This window comes from Heloderma suspectum, chromosome 9 (genome assembly GCF_057233095.1).
Source record: "Heloderma suspectum isolate Gila_16-S chromosome 9, 16-S_ref, whole genome shotgun sequence".
NCBI classification, from domain to species: Eukaryota; Metazoa; Chordata; class Lepidosauria; order Squamata; family Helodermatidae; genus Heloderma; species Heloderma suspectum.
In genome coordinates this window covers 27,543,486-27,560,534 of record NC_139466.1, presented here as the reverse complement: position 1 = coordinate 27,560,534, position 17,049 = coordinate 27,543,486, and the positions used below count along the sequence as shown (strand labels likewise).

Sequence of the window (17,049 nt, the reverse complement as noted above, 5' to 3'; positions counted from 1 at the left end):
GCAGTTTCATGTAGATGTTGAACAGCATGGGGGATGAAATAGAGCCCTGTGGAACCCCATGGCATAATTGCCATGGCACAGAGCAATAATCCCCCAGCACTACCTCCTGGAATCGGCCATCCAAGTAGGAGCGGAACCACTGCAGTGCAGTGTCTCCAACTCCCAATCCAGACAACCTATCCAGAAGGATACCATGGTCGACGGTATCAAAAGATGCTGAGAGGTCCAGGAGAATTAACAGGGCCGAACTGCCCCTGTCCCCCTCCATCTCTGCACACACCCCTTGGCCACACCACAACCCCCCTCCCACAGTTGTGGAAGCAGATGTGGTGGTGGCGGCAGCCACTCGCTTGCTCCTGCCTGCCCAGCTGCTCCGAGTTTGTGCCCCCTTACCAGCTGCAGCAGGGCTCCTGCAAGAGGTCAGGTGAACTATCACAAGGGCTCCTCTCCACAGCTACAACCCCCACGTCTGTGGCCATGCTAAAGCGAAGCAGTGGCGCACCCAGCAAGGTACCCTAGAGAGCCCTGCCAGCCGCTCTCTTGCTGCGGCAAATGCCACAGCAGGGGAGTGGCTGGTGGGGCTCCTCAGAGCTGGAGGCGGCAGGGAGGAAATGACAAGCCATCCTGGCCAGGGTGCAGAGAGATTGCCGCAATGTGCCGCTCTTCCCACTCTGCCACCTGATGCGGGTGCGTGAGCCTGTGTAATGGTAGGGCTGGCCCTTTGCATGCTTCACTCACTGCCTCAGTGAGCGTTTGCCATACCTGGACAGGTGTGGACAACCCACTGAACTCCATTCAGATAGGGATTGGGATTGCAATTGCTCCCCATCAATGAGGAACTCCCAGTTAAGAGTGTTACCCAACAGTAATGACTGGGTGGTTTCAGTGAGGCCTTGGGTTGGCCTCAGCAGGGTCAGCCACAGCTTTGGTGAACTGCCAAGAAGGTGGTTCAACTGGGCTATCTAGAGCAGGGGTGGGCAGAAGATAGATCTGGATTTACTGGGTGATTGGCAGTAGATGGCAAGGTTTCCTAACTCCGAATAGTTTAGCAATAGCAGCAATAAAATTATTTCATCCCCCCCCCCCAATTCTACTGATGAAATAAAGAATGCTGGGGGGGGGGGTTAACCCAGCATAGGTTTTGGTGTGGAAGGATTGTGAGCTCAACCCTTCTCAAGGGGAAGTAGAGGTCATTACAAAGTTTCTGCAGGTGGCCCTGTGACCTGCCTGGATGGGAAACCACTTGAGAATCGTATGTTAGTTTTTCTTTAGAACAAGGGCGAGGAACCTTTTTCAGTCCAAGACAGGGCCTCAGGTGGCGGAACAGGAGGAGTGGCAAACTGCCTGGCTTTGAGGAGGTTCTTCCGAGATGTTGTGTGCTGACTGCTTAAGGGTCACATTACTAGTTGGTGGCAGAGTCTTGCCTCTAAGAACAGAACTGTACCCAAATTGAGAAAGAGCTCTGAGCTATCAATCTGCCAGTCATGTATAGGGCAGGTACGTTTGCCTTGTAGTAGAAGTAAGGATGGGGTAGAATTTTGTTTGCTCCACATTTTTAAGTGAACTGACTTAATTCACACTTCCCAGACCAATATCTGGGTCAGAACCCAGTTATCCTTTGGATCATGCAATTCTACAGATTTTATGATATAGCTAAACGTTGCATACAAAAACACATATATTAGGGAAAGTTGCAAAGAAAAAAATGTCCATATTGGTGAACGTTGCATACATGTGTACAGTTGGGAAAATGATGTACAAAAACAAATCTGAATTGTCATTCTCTGGGGAAAATTTGCAAACCAATGCAGAATCTGGATGGAACGGACTTATGATTAAATGCATGTGAAACTGCGATGGACTGGAAATAGACTGATTCATCCATATAATAATAACAACAGCAACAGCAGCAGCAATAATGGGAAAAGTTACGGGGCCGGACTTCATCATGTCCCTTCAGTCCAGGGATGGCCATATTATATCCTTTGATTGAACTTAGTGGTGTATTCAGCTTTCAGAATGAATATGGCTAATAAGATTTAGCAACAAAAAATAAAAACAAAACTTCACCCATGGCCTTTATCGGAAAGGGCTTTTTTTTTTTTTAAAGGATGGGGGTGGGGGGTGGAAAATGATTGAAATCCATAAGTAAAGAAACTATACAAGGAAGTGGTTGAGCTATTACAGTCATAGAACCATTTTTGTGCAAAAGGTCTTTTGCTACAAAACATTTTACTTTTATTCGTTTTTAGAGCTTATTAGCTGTGGCTCCCCCCCACCCCCAATCTGAGGAGCGCAGTCTTGCTGCCTGTGTGGATACAGGTATTAGGGTAGGTGTTCAAAACCTTTTAAAGATGGGTCACTTTCACTGACAATTACCAATTATTAACAATAGGGGGTGTTTATTTTTTTGTCTTGTTTTGAGGAACAATGCAAACAAATCCACAGTAAACTGAAGTCTGGGATGAATAAACGCCACCTCTAACTTCTCGAAAGATTTCATCAACGCTGCCTCTGAAAAATTCTGCAAATTACTTGGGAAGACAGATGGAGTAATGTCAGCATATTGGAAGAAGCAAAGACCACCAGCGTTGAAACAATGATTCTCCAACATCAACCTCGCTGGACCGGCTATGTTGTTCGAATGCCTGATCATCGTCTTCCAAAGCAGCTACTTTATTCCCAACTTGTGAATGGAAAATGGAATATTGGTGGACAGCAAAAGAGATTTAAAGATGTTCTCAAAGCTAATCTTAAAAAATGTAACATAAGCATTGAGAACTGGGAAGCTCTAACCCATGAGCGTTCCAACTGGAGGTCACCCTATATTAAAGGCGCTATGGACTTTGAAGAAGCACGAATACAGGGCGAAAGGGAGAAACAAGCTCAGCGGAAGGCACATCAAGCAAACCCTCGCCGTGCCCGCCTTCCACCTGGAAACCTACGTCCTCACTGTGGGAGGCTGTGCGGATCCAGAACTGGCCTTCACAGCCACCTACAGACCCACTGCTAAGACTCTACCCCTGGAAGACAAACTTACTTGGTCACGAGTGATTGCCAACCCTAAATCCTCTCCCACCCATCTAATCTCCCCTTTGCTCCTCTTTCCCATCTCCCTGTTCCAACTGTCAGCCACCCAAATGTCCACCACTACCCCAACGGTCAAGCTGTGCTCCCTCCAACTCCCCCTTGTGACTTATTTTAACCTTCCATCTACCAAGCCAACTCCTCTCCTCCAAGCCCAAATCCCAAACATGGTTCATTATTTAATTAACTCATGTCCCACCTTTCTGCCAAAAAATGGCACTCAAGGCGGCTATCAAGAAAATAGAGATTTAAAGCAAAATCTTAATTAAAATGTGACATAAAAACAAAGAAATTACAAACACACAATTAAAAACACAGCAATACAAGAAATAAACAGCACCAGTCCAAATCTTCATTACATTCAAAGGCAGGACCAATTATTTTGTTCAGGCACATAGAGAGAGAGAGAGAAACTACATCCATAATAACTACGAATAGGTATAGCGAAGGAACGAGCACCAAAAATACAAACTTGCGAACAACAAATCTCATGAATAGACTGCAACCCTGGGAAAGATCCATGCCTTTAAAATATTTCATTACCTTCCCAGTGCTTGTGAAAGGGGAAGTTCTCTGTGCTGCTCTCATTCACGGCAAAGTTCACATTTACCCAGGATAGTAGTTTTTTTGCAAAGGGAGCTGGGCGGCTTTGAAGACCAGAGTTTAGATCCAGCCACTTCCCGCCACTGGGGCAATGAAGGAGGTGGTGCTGTCATGCACTACCTGATGGTGCAGGATGAAATGTTTCTGAAAGGAGTGAGTAGTTTTTATAGAGGTCCGAAACGGCCTGTCCCGCCTCTGGATTTAAGCACAGCAGCCAATGAGCAGGAGCCTGGAAGACGTGAAGGGAAGTAAAAGAGGAAGGACATGGAAAAGCTGTCATGAGGGAGAAGGAAACCATAAACAAGCTGTGCACTTCAGGCAAAGAGGAGATGGAGAATGAAGGGAGGCAGCCCAGGCATGAAAAGACCCACGGGCAGGAAGCGAGCCCCAAAGAGCAAACTCCATCGTGAGGTCATGGGACTGATGGTCTTGTGGCAGAAACAATTTCTTACTAGGAATAATTAAACTAGTGCTGAGCCAAAAACAAAAAAGGGGTGTATGTGTTTCTCATGAACATTTTTTATCCCTGCAAAACACCACACACATGCACACAGTTTATTTATTTAATTAAATCTGTACCCTGCTTTTCTGCCCCCAAACGGTACTCAAGATGGCTTACAAGCATGATTGAAGTTGATTAAAGCAATAAAATACATTAGAATACAATAAAAAAATAACTAGAGGGTTTTTTTAAAAAAAAAACCCTGCATCCAACTCAACACATCAACTTACAGGCCAAAGACCTTCTTGACTAAAATTGTCCTTGACTGCCGGCGGAAGAACAGCAGAGAGGGAGCAAGCCTAGCCTCCTTTGGGAGGGACTTCCACAGGCTGGGAGCAGCCAAAGAAAAGGCCTTGTCTCAGGTTGCCACCACATGCAGCAGTTTCCAAAGAAGAGCCTCTCCTGCTTGGAGGGGTTTTGTAACCCTTTTTCACAGGAGACACGTGTGGGGTGGCCACTTACACATCACCCCCCAAAGTGGACATGCCTGACCAAAAAAATGAGGACACTGTTTTGAATAACTTGTTTGTATGTAGATTTTTATGTGTAGACTTATACACCCTCTTCAGATGCCCATTGGGCAAGGTGGTTAGGCTAACCATGCTGCAGAGAGGTTAGTGCTAACCACTGTGAGAGCTCCTGCCACACATGCGGTTAACCATGGCCCACAGCATGGTTAGCCTAAGCACTCTCCAACCACCCTCCCTCCTGCAGTCCTCCAACCGCTCCCTCAAGCATCCCAGCAGCCTCAGTAGCTCACATGGGCATTAAAGGAGTAGGGCTGCCGATGGCTGATGGTGGCCATTTTCTTCTTATTTTCTGAGTATGTTACAGAAATAAGTAAAAAAATAAAAATAAAAGCAGGGTAAAATTGTGGGGAAATCACCATATCCCAAAAATGCATATTTGCATATATGCATACATGCACGAAATCGCTATATCAATACAGCGATTTTGTGCATATGTGTATATGCACAAATGTGCATTTTAGTGATATACGGGGATAATGGGCATTTTAGTGATATATGGGGATAATAGGCGTTTCAGCAATATAGAGCTATTTTGCGGAAGTGCGTATGCACAGATGCACATTTTAGTGATAGGGCGATTTTTCCACAATTTTCTGGGCTGGATTCATGAAAATCTGAAGTCTTTTGATTCCATTGCAGATTTCTCCAACATCCCTAGTTGCTACATAGCTGTTGATAGACAGCTTCAGTCCCCCTGCTTTGCCTTCTTATGGTCAGTGCTGGCTTCAGGTTTTGCAGGCCCATAGGCAAGACACCCATAATGGGTTGTGTCTCCTTTCTCACCACCATTGTCATCAACTGCTCTTGTTTCTCATCTCCTTCTCATCATTGCTACTGCTTGCTTGCTTGCTTGACAGGCAGAGAGCTGGGGGGGGCTTTCTCAACCTGTTCCCCTCCAGATGTGTTGCACTGCAGTCCCCATAATTCTCCAGCCAGCTGTGCCGGCTGCAATGAGCAAATAGACAGTGGCATCTCTTGTCCCTCCTTCTCAACACCACCATTGTCCAGGCCAGAGTGAGAGGCAAGTGAACAAGCAGGTTGCAATGGTGAAAAGGAGGAGCAATTCAAGGGGGCTTTCATCAGTTGGCCCCTGTGGGAGTTTGGGCCCTCAGCAGGTGCCCAACCAGGCCTAGCCTTGGCGCCAGTCCTGCTTATGGCCTTCTTGATTGTTAAACCAGACTGAAACTTCAAACAGAAGGTCAAATAGAGGACCCCTTCAAATGGAGGACTATCCTCTGTAAAGTAGGATACATGGCCACTCTATCTACTGTTCTAAAAGCTGCCCTCTCTATATTGCAACGAGCATCTTTCAGTTGAAGGACACACACCTTGGAAGGAAGGGGGTGAAAAATAGAGAGGAATGAGAGAAACTCTTTATTGCTGCTTCAAAAATGACCTCCTGCTTCTGCTAGGGGAGCTTACAGCATTCAATCGTAGTTAATTCTGATATGAACTGACCTGAACTCACACCACCTGGACCAGCCTTTCCCAGCTTAGTGCCTTTCAGATGTTTTGGACTCAACTCCCATCAGCCCCAACCAGCATGAACAATGGTCATGAATTCTGGGAATTGTAGTCCAAAAACTATATATTTGGAGGGCATCCATTTGAGGAAAGTTGTGATGGACTAAAGTGAGAATCAGAACTTAGCTATCCACTAGGGATGCATACGATTTTAATTTTTGCTTGCAAAACATGTGAGCATGTCCAGGTCTGCCAAAAATGTTCACATGTCCAGTGAAAATGTCCACAGGTCGTCAAATGTGCTCCCATTCACCTCGTTCCTGATTCCAAGTTCAATTTGTGCAAATATCCCCAGTAGACTAACTCAGCCTGCTTTTGTTTATGGAGGAAATTTGTGCAAAGTGGAGATTGGTGCAAATTTTGGGGAGATTTGAGCAAATCTCCCATTCGCACAAAGAAGCAGCAATCACAAATGCAAACAGGAACTGAGCATGTGACGAATGGTGGGACAATGTTTGGAGAAGCCTAGCCCTCTCAAACTTCACTCTTTCTATCCTACCATCCACCGACTTTCATGCTTCCCAAATATCCTGACTAGGGATGTATGGATCATGAAAAATCCATTCTGGCTGTGTTTTGCAGATTGTCAGGCACCTTACATTCCATTGTCCACCCGTTGACAGAACTGGATTTATGTTAGTTTCCGAATTTGCACAAATTTGCAAGTACAAAAATGCATAAATTCCCACAAAATGTGCAATTCCCCCTCCCCCAATGTACATTTTCACACTTTAGCCTAGGGGGAAATGTGCATTTTCAGGTGTTTTTTAAAAAATGCACATTATTCTGCAATGAAATTTGTGTGAAATTCCTGAAGGTTAGAAGAACGGTCCACAAGTCCATGTAGTGGACGGTCCACAAGTCCATGTAGTCCACCCAATGGGGGAAAAGCCATTCTGCTGAGGAATCCATGGGTTGGATTAATAAAAATCCGAAGGCACACAATTTTTCTTGGCTAAAAGGATACATGGTAAAAATGCCTCTTTTCAGAGAAAAGATGTTGCAACACACAAACACGCACATATGAATGCAACGTTTTGTGCATTTCCTTTTTTAAAAATCAGATTCATTTTATCGGTGAACAAATGCAAAAGCAGCCCAGACTGGAAACAGACTGACTACCCATCCCTAACCAGTGTTGAACTGCCCCTGTTCTGGAGCCGGCCAGATCAATTGGACCAAAGCTATTTCATCAACTGTTTGGCTAAGAAAAATTTCCAACCCAAATGTTCTCTACTATGAATTAAATCTTTTTTCTGGGAAACAACGGTGACTTTGCTCTCTCTCCCTTAGTTGTAAGATACTTTTTAAATGAACATCCAGAACAATGCTTTCATGGGGAGGGGGCGAGGGGGGGGCAGTGTTGGCTTTTCATGTACTTCTAGATCTCTCCCTATGTTAGTTCAGTCAGCATCTGGAATGCTGCACTACCAAACACACAGCCTGAGCTTCTGAGATACCCCTTGGTTCCACTTTGTCATTTATGGTTTTTCCGAAAAGATCAGTGATTCATACATTTTTTTAATTAAAGGATTCAAAAGATGGCTTGGCCAGCCGTCTCTTGCAGATTTCTGCCAGTCCAGGGATGCTTGGAGTTTTTGCTTAAATCCACAGCTTAAAACTGATCACTCACTCATTCTTGGGATAACTTCTAAAATAGCTTTCAGCCTTGTGGGCTGCTGTGAAATTCCATTGGTGTCTGTTCTGCTGGTAAACTTCTATTGTCTTGTCTTGTGTTGTCTTGTCTTGTGTTGTCTTGTCTTGTGTTGTCTTGTCTTGTCTTGTCTTGTGTTGTGTTGTCTTGTGTTGTGTTGTCTTGTCTTGTGTTGTCTTGTCTTGTGTTGTCTTGTCTTGTGTTGTGTTGTCTTGTCTTGTCTTCTTTTTGCAGGGGAAAGCGTGAACGCAGTCCCCCACTATGACAAATTATGCAGCCGAGTTTCCCACATTTGGGGAAATAGCAGGGGTCAGCACACCCGGGGTGCAATGGAAGAGCCTCACCCTGGGAAAATCACCTTCGTGATTGTGGTGTTGCCCCTGCCAGATAAGTATGTGAAATTCTACTGTCACATGGCAAGACTGGTTCCACCACTTCTACAAATGCTAAATACTAAAGCTGTGCACAAATGGCCTCTCGAAATTCTCCACCCTGTTATGGGCAGATAAATTGGGGGGACCATTTCATTGAATTTCTCCAGGGGGAGGAGAAATTCTCCACAGTTTCTCACAGGTAGGGCTCCCCAATGGCAGGGGGTGCAGCACAGCGTCTCTCTTTCTTCGTAAGGGTTTTGGGGTTTTCTGTGCTGCCACTACAAGTGGCAGCGGCATCAACCGTGTTGGCCGGCTGGTCCTCATTTTGCATCCACCACAATGCAGGTGTGAGGTGGGCAGTGTGGCGTCAAGCTCCAGGGAAGAGGTGGAGTGCATGCTGAGCCAAAATCTGTCCTCCAATTTCTTGAAAGATTTCCTCTCCCATGAAAGAGGCTTCCGTTGTTCTGCCTCATTCTCAGGGTGTTTTATAATGTAGTTTTGTGGTGTTTTCGAGCTTACCTAATCACTCCAAGATGGCCAAGGCTGCTGCTGTGTGTGTGATTTTTCTTTTTATTGCACACCTCTCCATTGCTCTGCAGCCTCTCAGGCTTCCTGATTTTCCAAGCACAGACATAGACATAGACATAGACATAGACTCATAGGGTTAGAAGGGGCCTACAAGGCCATCGAGTCCAACCCCCTGCTCAATGCAGGAAGCCTGATTCCCAGGTGATCTCCCATCCAAGTACTAGCCAGGGCTGACCCTGCTTTGCTTATGAGATCAGACAAGATGAACCCCAAATGCGCATTCCCCCCCACCCGGCTAAAGCATGAAAATACAATTTGGGGTGTATATGAGCATTTTGGAACTGTGCACTTGTGCAGGCCCACAATTTTGAATGTGAACACAAGCTTGGGATATTGCAAACATGTTCCCGTTCACCTTTGGGGTTGTGGAACATGATCACATATTCACCAACGGGAACAAAATACTTGTACATTCCTAGTTACTGCATTGTCTGCTTCCTTTTGTTTTAAAGTATTGGTCCATTTAGTTTTAGTATTAATTCATACTTTATTTTGTTCCCTTTGGGGATTCTGAAGGAGTTGCACTGGTTACCAGTTGTTTTCCGGGCCAAATTCAAGGTGTTGGTTTTGACCTTTAAAACCCTATATGGTTCCGGCCCAGCCTATCTTAAGGAGCACCTCCAGCAGCACCAGACAGGCCGCTTAACAAGATCAGCCTCGGATGGCCTTCTCTCTGTCCCATCAGCCAGGACAGCTAGACTGGTGGGGACGAGGGAGAGGGCCTTTTCTGTGGTGGCCCCCACTCTGTGGAACTCCCTCCCTAGGGAACTCCGTCATGCCCCCTCTTTAATGAGCTTCCGTCGTGCATTAAAAACATGGTTGTTCAGGCAGGCATTTGGGGTGGGTTAGGGTATTTTAGAAAATGTTTTTATTGTAGAATTTTATTGTTTTAAACTGTTTTATTGTATGTTGTACATCACCCAGAGTGGCTGGGTGACCAGCCAGATGGGCGATTAATAAATTTATTATTATTATTAATAATAATAATAATTCTTGTTCCCTCTCTCCCCACCCCCACCCCATTTGTCTAATTCAAATATAATAATACCCTTGCTACAGCAATCATATAAGTAGACTGTTCATCTTTCCTAATGAGAATCAGCCCATTGGGAAGGCCCATATCATGTTGCCTGTACACTTTAAAAGTTTTCATGTGATGCATTTGGCATGGAGCAGTTCTTGGATCCTTTCCTGTGTGAAAATGTGGAAAGCAGGAACTCCCTGGTGTGATTCTGAGTTGCTCCGTGACTGATGCTGGAAGAATTAAACCGGCTGAAACCAGAGTCCAGTTAAAGAGCTCATGAATTAGAATTTGGATCTAAGAAAAGATCACAAAGACCCATGCAAGAGCTAATGAATGACAATTCGCATCTAAGAAAAGAGCGTCAAGTACCATGAAGAAGTTGAAGGCTTGGAGACGTTATCTGAGACCAATGGCATTCGGTCTGCCTTCACATTTGACTAGAAAGGTTTGTTGCTGATACACAGCATGATGGCAGAATGTAAACATTTTGGAGTGGAAAAGGGAAGATGTGTGATCGTTAGAGAAGTCACCAAATGTAGTCTGGGAAGTAGGTTGGCTGGCTGCTAAACCAGGGCATACATGAATACCCTGTGGGATAGATCTCATCCAGGGCTGGCATCAAGGACAGGCATGGTCGGGCACGTGCTGCCCACTGATGAGAGCCTCCTGAAGTTGCTCCTCCTCTTCATCACTGCTTGCTCACCTGCCTCTTGCTCTGGCCCAGACAATAGCGGTGGTGAGGAGCAGTAGATGCCGCTACCTAATTCCTCCCAGGCTCTCTGCCTATCAAGCAAGCAATTGGTAGCAATGGTGAGAAGCAGGGTGAGGAGCGATAGCAATTGATAGCAGTTGACGGTGAGAAGGTAAACCCACTGAGGGCCAGGGGCCCCTAGCAAGGATGTCTTGCACAAGGGCTCTCCGACACCTGGGGCCAGATCTGTTCTTGTCCACTGGATTTAGTGGACTGATACAGTGAAAATTAGATATTGGTCACTCAGTGGGCTCATTCTCCCCAAACAACAGACCATGTGGTCAAACAAGTGAAGGGTGAGGTCCTTGCATCTCAGTTCAGAATTGGCTCTGTACTGGTGGGAATTCTCCATGAGAGTTAAGAAAAAACTCATTTATTTCCTGACGCTTTCTTCAGTCTCGTTATTTGGCGCATACATGCTGATGGAGATGTGCATGTGTGCATTATCAAATTGCTCCCTGTGTGCATGTGCTGAATCTCATGGCTGGATGTCTGGGTGGAATGGTGGTCAGTCTGTAACACATGTGAACACTGCAAGCTGGATGAATCTGCAGACCAAACCAAGTAGAATCATGGCATTTAAGAGCCGGAATGTACTTTGGACATCATCTGTTCCTTTCCATCATCCAGACGGAGTTGTAATTTACAAGGTGGGATGGGTGAGAATTTTGTCAATATAGTTTTTATTAGTGTAGGCTAAGAAAGCCTTCTATATTACTACCTCAGTGGTGTAAATCATGGATTCCATGTTCAGGGTGTTTCGCTGATTATATGTTTATGTAAGCAAACACATGCCAGTCATTTGCATTCTCTCTAACACTGGGGCTCACTTCTGAGCAGAAATGCATAGGATTGCATAGGGTTATGACTTGAGCATAGTTCAAGGTCCAAAGGATAGAACAAGAGCAGTGATCTACTCATGTTCTCTCTTCATCCACAGCCTTCAATTTGGGGGGCTTGTATTGCACGATTGGGGTTGACAGCTAGCCAGGATTTTATTGATCCGATCTGCCTCCGAACTGTCTGGTTTGGGGTCCAAAAAATCAGTAAACTCCAGATCTGGCTCCATCCTTAACCCCACTAGATGATGAGATTTGACCAAGCTGGGCTCCTAACCTTCCAGACTGGGTTAGGTTCCACCCAAGGTTCTAGCCTCACTCCAGCTTTAACCTGCAAGACTCCAATTCACCCTGGTTCTATCCCTGCCTTGGCTTCACCTTGTCTCTACCCACCTGGCACTGCCTAGCCTGGTTGCATCCCCAGGAGTTCAGTATCCTTTAAAAAAAAAGAAAAGAAAAAAAGTAACCTTATCCTAGATGGCTGATTAGTTTCCCCAACTGCTGAACTAAGGATGATAAGGTCTTATGAGAGAGCAGCTTTGTTCTCGTGTTACTTTAGGCAAATTGTTGTATTTTATGTTCTGATCTAGGGTTTATAGTCCAAACCTTATAAATAAAAACACAAAACCAGGGAGGTCAGAATGGAAAGTCTGTTTGGAGTGAATGGCTGGTTGGAACCTTTAACAGGAGCACTTTATTTATTTATTTATTTATTTTGCAGGTAAGTCCTTACAAGTCCTGCTTGTAAGCTCAGAAAAATAATGCCACAAATTGGAAAGAAAGCATAAAAGGATAGTGAAGGGGCGGGGGCAGGGGAGGATATAATATAATATAATATAATTAATATAATATACTTGAGATCAGCTCCCTCCTCCATCCTGTTACCCCCAGCCACGTTACCTTACAGTTTGTATTGAGAAAGGATGCCATTATAATGTTCTACCTTCAGGAAACATATTCCAGACCAACTTTGTCTGCTGAGACTCTCCTGCTCATCTGCCAAAGAAAGCCTGTGGCTCACAGAGGTTTCTGGGTGTGTTTTGTGGCATGCATTTCCTGCCCCTTTCCCCTCAAATATCTTTCCTCCATTCTGCATGTTTCTGCTCATCTGATATATTCTGCTCATTGCTTGTTAGTTTATCTAAAATTCGTGTTGGCTGCCTTTAAAGGTTAAGGAAAGCACCCTCAAGGCATATTACAACAATAGGGAGAAAAGATCAACAACACAAAACTAAAACCAGAATTGATGATAAATACTAGAAGTGTGCAGGGAACCCCTGATCTGACTCAGAAGCTGCTCCGTGGCTTCGGAGGTGGGCCCGATTTGCCTGGGGCTGATTCGGGGGGCCCCGACCCGACTCGGCCCTGAACCTGAAGTGGGATTCGACCATACGAATCCCATTTCACACACCCCCAACACCCCCATGCAATCCCCAGCTCCTTACCTGGGCTGCCTCCTCTGCCGATGCCACTGCCTCCTCCGTGGCCATTGTCGCCGCTTCCGCCACCTTCGCTGTTGCTGCTGCCACTACCGCCACCACTGTCATCATCTCCTGCTGCCACCAGCTCCTGAGACCTGGACACACATCAGCTCTTGTTGCAGGGAGTTGCCATCTAAAAAACCCTAAAATCACATTCTCTGTTCGCCAGCTCTGCTGTTTCCCTGCCTTCCTGTTTGGCAGGCCTCTTAAATGTCCTCGAAGTGGAAATGCCTCACTAAAAGAAGAGGACAAAAGAGGACTGCCAATATGAATGAAATGTGCATATGCTAATTTATATGTATAGAATGCAGACTTAGAAATCATGACTATAATCTAGATAGAATCATAGAATAGTAGGGTTGGAAGGGGCCTACAAGACCATCGAATCCAACCCCCTGTCCAGTGCAGGAATCCAAGTCAGAGCATCCCTGACAGATGGCTGTCCAGCCTCATCTTGAATGCCTCCAGTGTGGGAGAGCCCCCCACCTCCCTAGGTAATGGGTTCCGTTGTAGTATTGCTCTGTCAGGAAATTTTTCCTGATGTTCAGCCAGAATCTGGCCTCCTGCAACTTGAGCCCAGTATTCCATCCCCTGCACTCTGGGATGATGGAGAAGAGATCCTGGCCTTCCTCTCTGTGACAACCTTTCAAGTACTTGAAGAGCTATCCTATCTTCCCTCAGTCTTCTCTTCTCGAGGCTAAACAGGCCCAGTTCTTTCAGTCTCTCCTCGTCCTTATAGGGCTTTGTTTCCAGTCCCCTGATCATCTTCGTTGCCCTCCTCTGAACCCTCTCTAGTTTGTCTGCATCCTTCTTAAAGTGTGGTGCCCAGAACTGGACACAGTACTCAAGATGAGACCTAACCAGTGCTGAGTAGAGGGGAACAAGCACTTCACATGATTTGGAAGCGGTACTTCCATTAATGCAGCCCAAAATAGCATTTGCCTTCTTTGCAGCTATGTCATATTGTTGGCTCATATACAATGCATCTCAGAGTAGTAGGGAAGGGTGCCACTGGGTGATCGTTGCGCCTACTCGGTCTTTTGTTGAGGTTCTACAAACAGTTGATGGTCAACGTCAAGGGCCCTATTGCACTCCCTTCTTATGGCTCTTTATCTTTAAATCAAATTTGCATGGAGCAGTCTGTTATGAAGGATGCTTTAATTTACGTAGACATGCGTATCACATACATGTAAACCAAATACCTGAGGGATCTTTTGGCATTGAACTCTGGGCACCTAAGAAAACCTGATATCCCCCCCAAAAGTTGACAGAGTCAGAGACTACAACAAGGTCTTTGAAAGCAATTCTTTGATTTATTAAAGGGGAATTTAAAATGAAAATGAATTAAAATCACACATCAGGGGAATTAGAACTATACATACATTTGGGGAATTAGAATCATACATTAGCACACAGAGAAGGTTAAAGATAAGCACTTAAAGTCAATAGTGAAGTACACTGGGATGCATAGAAAAGCGTGTGTGTCTGTGTGTGTAGGAAGGAGAGAGAAAGTGTGTGTGGGGGGAGGAACTTTCAGCTTTGGATGATTTGAATGGGGGAGTAACAGACTGTTTGGAGGGACTGAGAGAGAGTTTTAGAGCAAATTCAGGGTTTGGGAGAAAGTGGATGGAGAGAGAGAGCTAAAGCCTAGGAGTTTTGGAGTTTGGTATTGGGTGGAATATTAGGAAAAGGGAAGAAAAGAGAGAAGGGGAAGAAAAGATGATGCAAAGATTTACCTCTCCTTATCTGCTGGCTTGTAAAGTGATGGGAAGCTCTATTGAGTTCCTTCTCTGTGAAAGAAGGGGAGAAAGAAGGGAGGAAAAGGGGGTGTTGCTCTTCTGAGCAGAAAGGATGGAAGGTATCCTCTTTTCTTCTTTCCCTCACTGCTGTTCTATGAATTTGGGTTGCTGTTTTCATCCTTTTTCTCTCAGGTTGTAATAATCAGAATAAAACAAAACAAGTATTTCTTTCAAGATTACTCAAGGATGTTGGAAAATGGATTTTTTGATGGGTGCATATTCCCGGCTCTCAGAGGTCCCAGGTGAGCAAGACAGCCAGAGGGATTTTGGTGATGGTCTTAAGCAAAGGTGACAAAAGAGTCATGTAGGCATGCTTGCTTACACAATATTGGGTTTCTTACAGCTTTAAAAGGCATTGAATTCTTTATTTTTCTTTCTATTTGGCTTAAACAGGAAGGTTAGACATCAGCATAAAATATTTTCATGGTGGGGGCTTCTGTAGTTCTGTAGTTGTTGTCCTGAGGAATTAAGGCAATGAGAGCACAGTGGCTGGCCAGAAAGTTTATGCAAGAAGTCTGCAGCTCCTCTTGGGTTGTGCAAGGCCTTAACATCCTATGGGACCTGCTTTTCTGCCCTTCTCCAAGACCAAAAAACCTTAGTCCCCATCCAGATACAGGCCACATTTTCCCAGATCAGCAGAATTTTGGGGTACTTCATAACAAGTCTTTCAAATACAGTAATCTTTAAGGTGCCACAAGACTCTTTAATGTTAATGAGGAGGATGGTGGTGATTATACAGACACTCAAGACTGAAAGAATAGCAGATCCCGATCTTGGGGCATACAAAATATGTGTCAATGCAAGTTCTGTACTTTAAAAACAAATAAACCTAAATGGATAGCACAGCCCCCTTCCATTAGAATTGGGACTATGGCGCATGGGGAGTGAGTGTGTGTTAGCCATTTTCTCCCCTACTGTGAGATCCTAGCAAAACTCAGAAGCTGCTACTGGCTCATAGGTGCTGTTAGCCCAAGAATGAATATCATCATCATCTTATTGTACTAGCTGAAGGCCATGGCAAATACATTAAGAATACACAAAGGTGGAGACATTTCAAACATTACAAAATAATGCATGTAAATTATACATTACCATAGGCAAACATAGCTTCAGCTTGGCACTCTTGAGTCTCCAGGCAGTTTAAAGCAATGTTATCTAATTCTCTCTTCCTAATCTTTTTTGCTGCCAAGGCAAAGAGAGCCGCTTTATGTAACACATCGCCACTGGTATCTCTGAAATGAACCAGTTCTGCAAGAGCATTCCTGCACCCATAAGTTAGCAAGGGTTTCAAGAATTTCTCTCTTGGGTTCCTATACAGAGGGCAGAACAGCATGCAGTGAACAATGTCTCCCACTTGACTTTGGCCACAGATGCATAGACTGCATTCAAATAGCACCTTGTTATAGCGTCCATCCAAGACTGCAGTTGGCATGACTTGAAATCACAGCTCAGTAAAAGCATTTCTTAGGAAAAGAGGCTTCATTTAAGATGAATAGCTGGCTCTAAAGTGTTCTGTTTCAAAGAGGAAACCACAGTGAAAATTTAGAGTTCTTCATTGCTTCTCAGGCTTTTGGCTAGGATCGAGTGTAGTATCTGTTCTTATCTGTTTAACAACAACAATACAAAATACTCATACACACATACTGTTCCAGTATGTACAACCAGTACCCAACCATCTCCAGTCTTCATCCATCATGCCTGCAGGTCGAGCATTTTCACACAAAGTGTTGCAAACACGTTTGCGCCTCTCTGATGCCATTTGTGAGCTTGGGTGAACATTACTAATACAGAACAGAAAGGGAGGAAGAAGCCATTTAAAAATCACACGTACATTCTAGCCAATATAGGATTCCCATTTGCATCACAGGCGTGGGGACTGCAAAAAACCAACAGCCCAAGAGTCTTAACCCTCACAGGAGAAAAAAAGCCCCATGCCCCTAATAATGAGGAAAAACTTAGTTAAAACCAAAGACTACACAACTGATCACCAGCGTTCAGTCTAATGCAGCCTTCATTAACCCAGTGCCCTCCAGATGTGTTGGATTTCAATTCCCATCAGCCCCAGCCAGCCCAGTGGCTAGGAGTGCTGGGAGTTGTCCAAAACATCCGGAGGGCACCAGATGGAGGGAGGCTGGTCTAATGGAATGGGCATTACAAAACAGCTTATTGCCAACCCATATTGGACTAATTTTATTTGTTTGTTTGTTACATTGATATCCTGTCTTTCCTGCAGTTGGCCCAAGGTGGTGTACGTGGTCCCCCTCCTCTCCATTTTATCCTCACAACAATCCTT

General features: G+C 44.9%; 1 non-coding gene and 1 pseudogene across 1 annotated transcript; one reads left to right on the top strand and one right to left on the bottom strand.

Annotated features, from left to right (window-relative positions):
* Positions 1-8,131: 8,131 nt before the first annotated feature.
* On the bottom strand, positions 8,132-8,295 carry LOC146338535 (U1 spliceosomal RNA). Its single transcript, XR_014784895.1, has one exon. It is a non-coding gene; the product is annotated as a U1 spliceosomal RNA (small nuclear RNA).
* An 8,015-nt stretch (positions 8,296-16,310) lies between these two features.
* LOC146338534 (U2 spliceosomal RNA) lies at positions 16,311-16,429 on the top strand (annotated as a pseudogene).
* Positions 16,430-17,049: the final 620 nt, after the last annotated feature.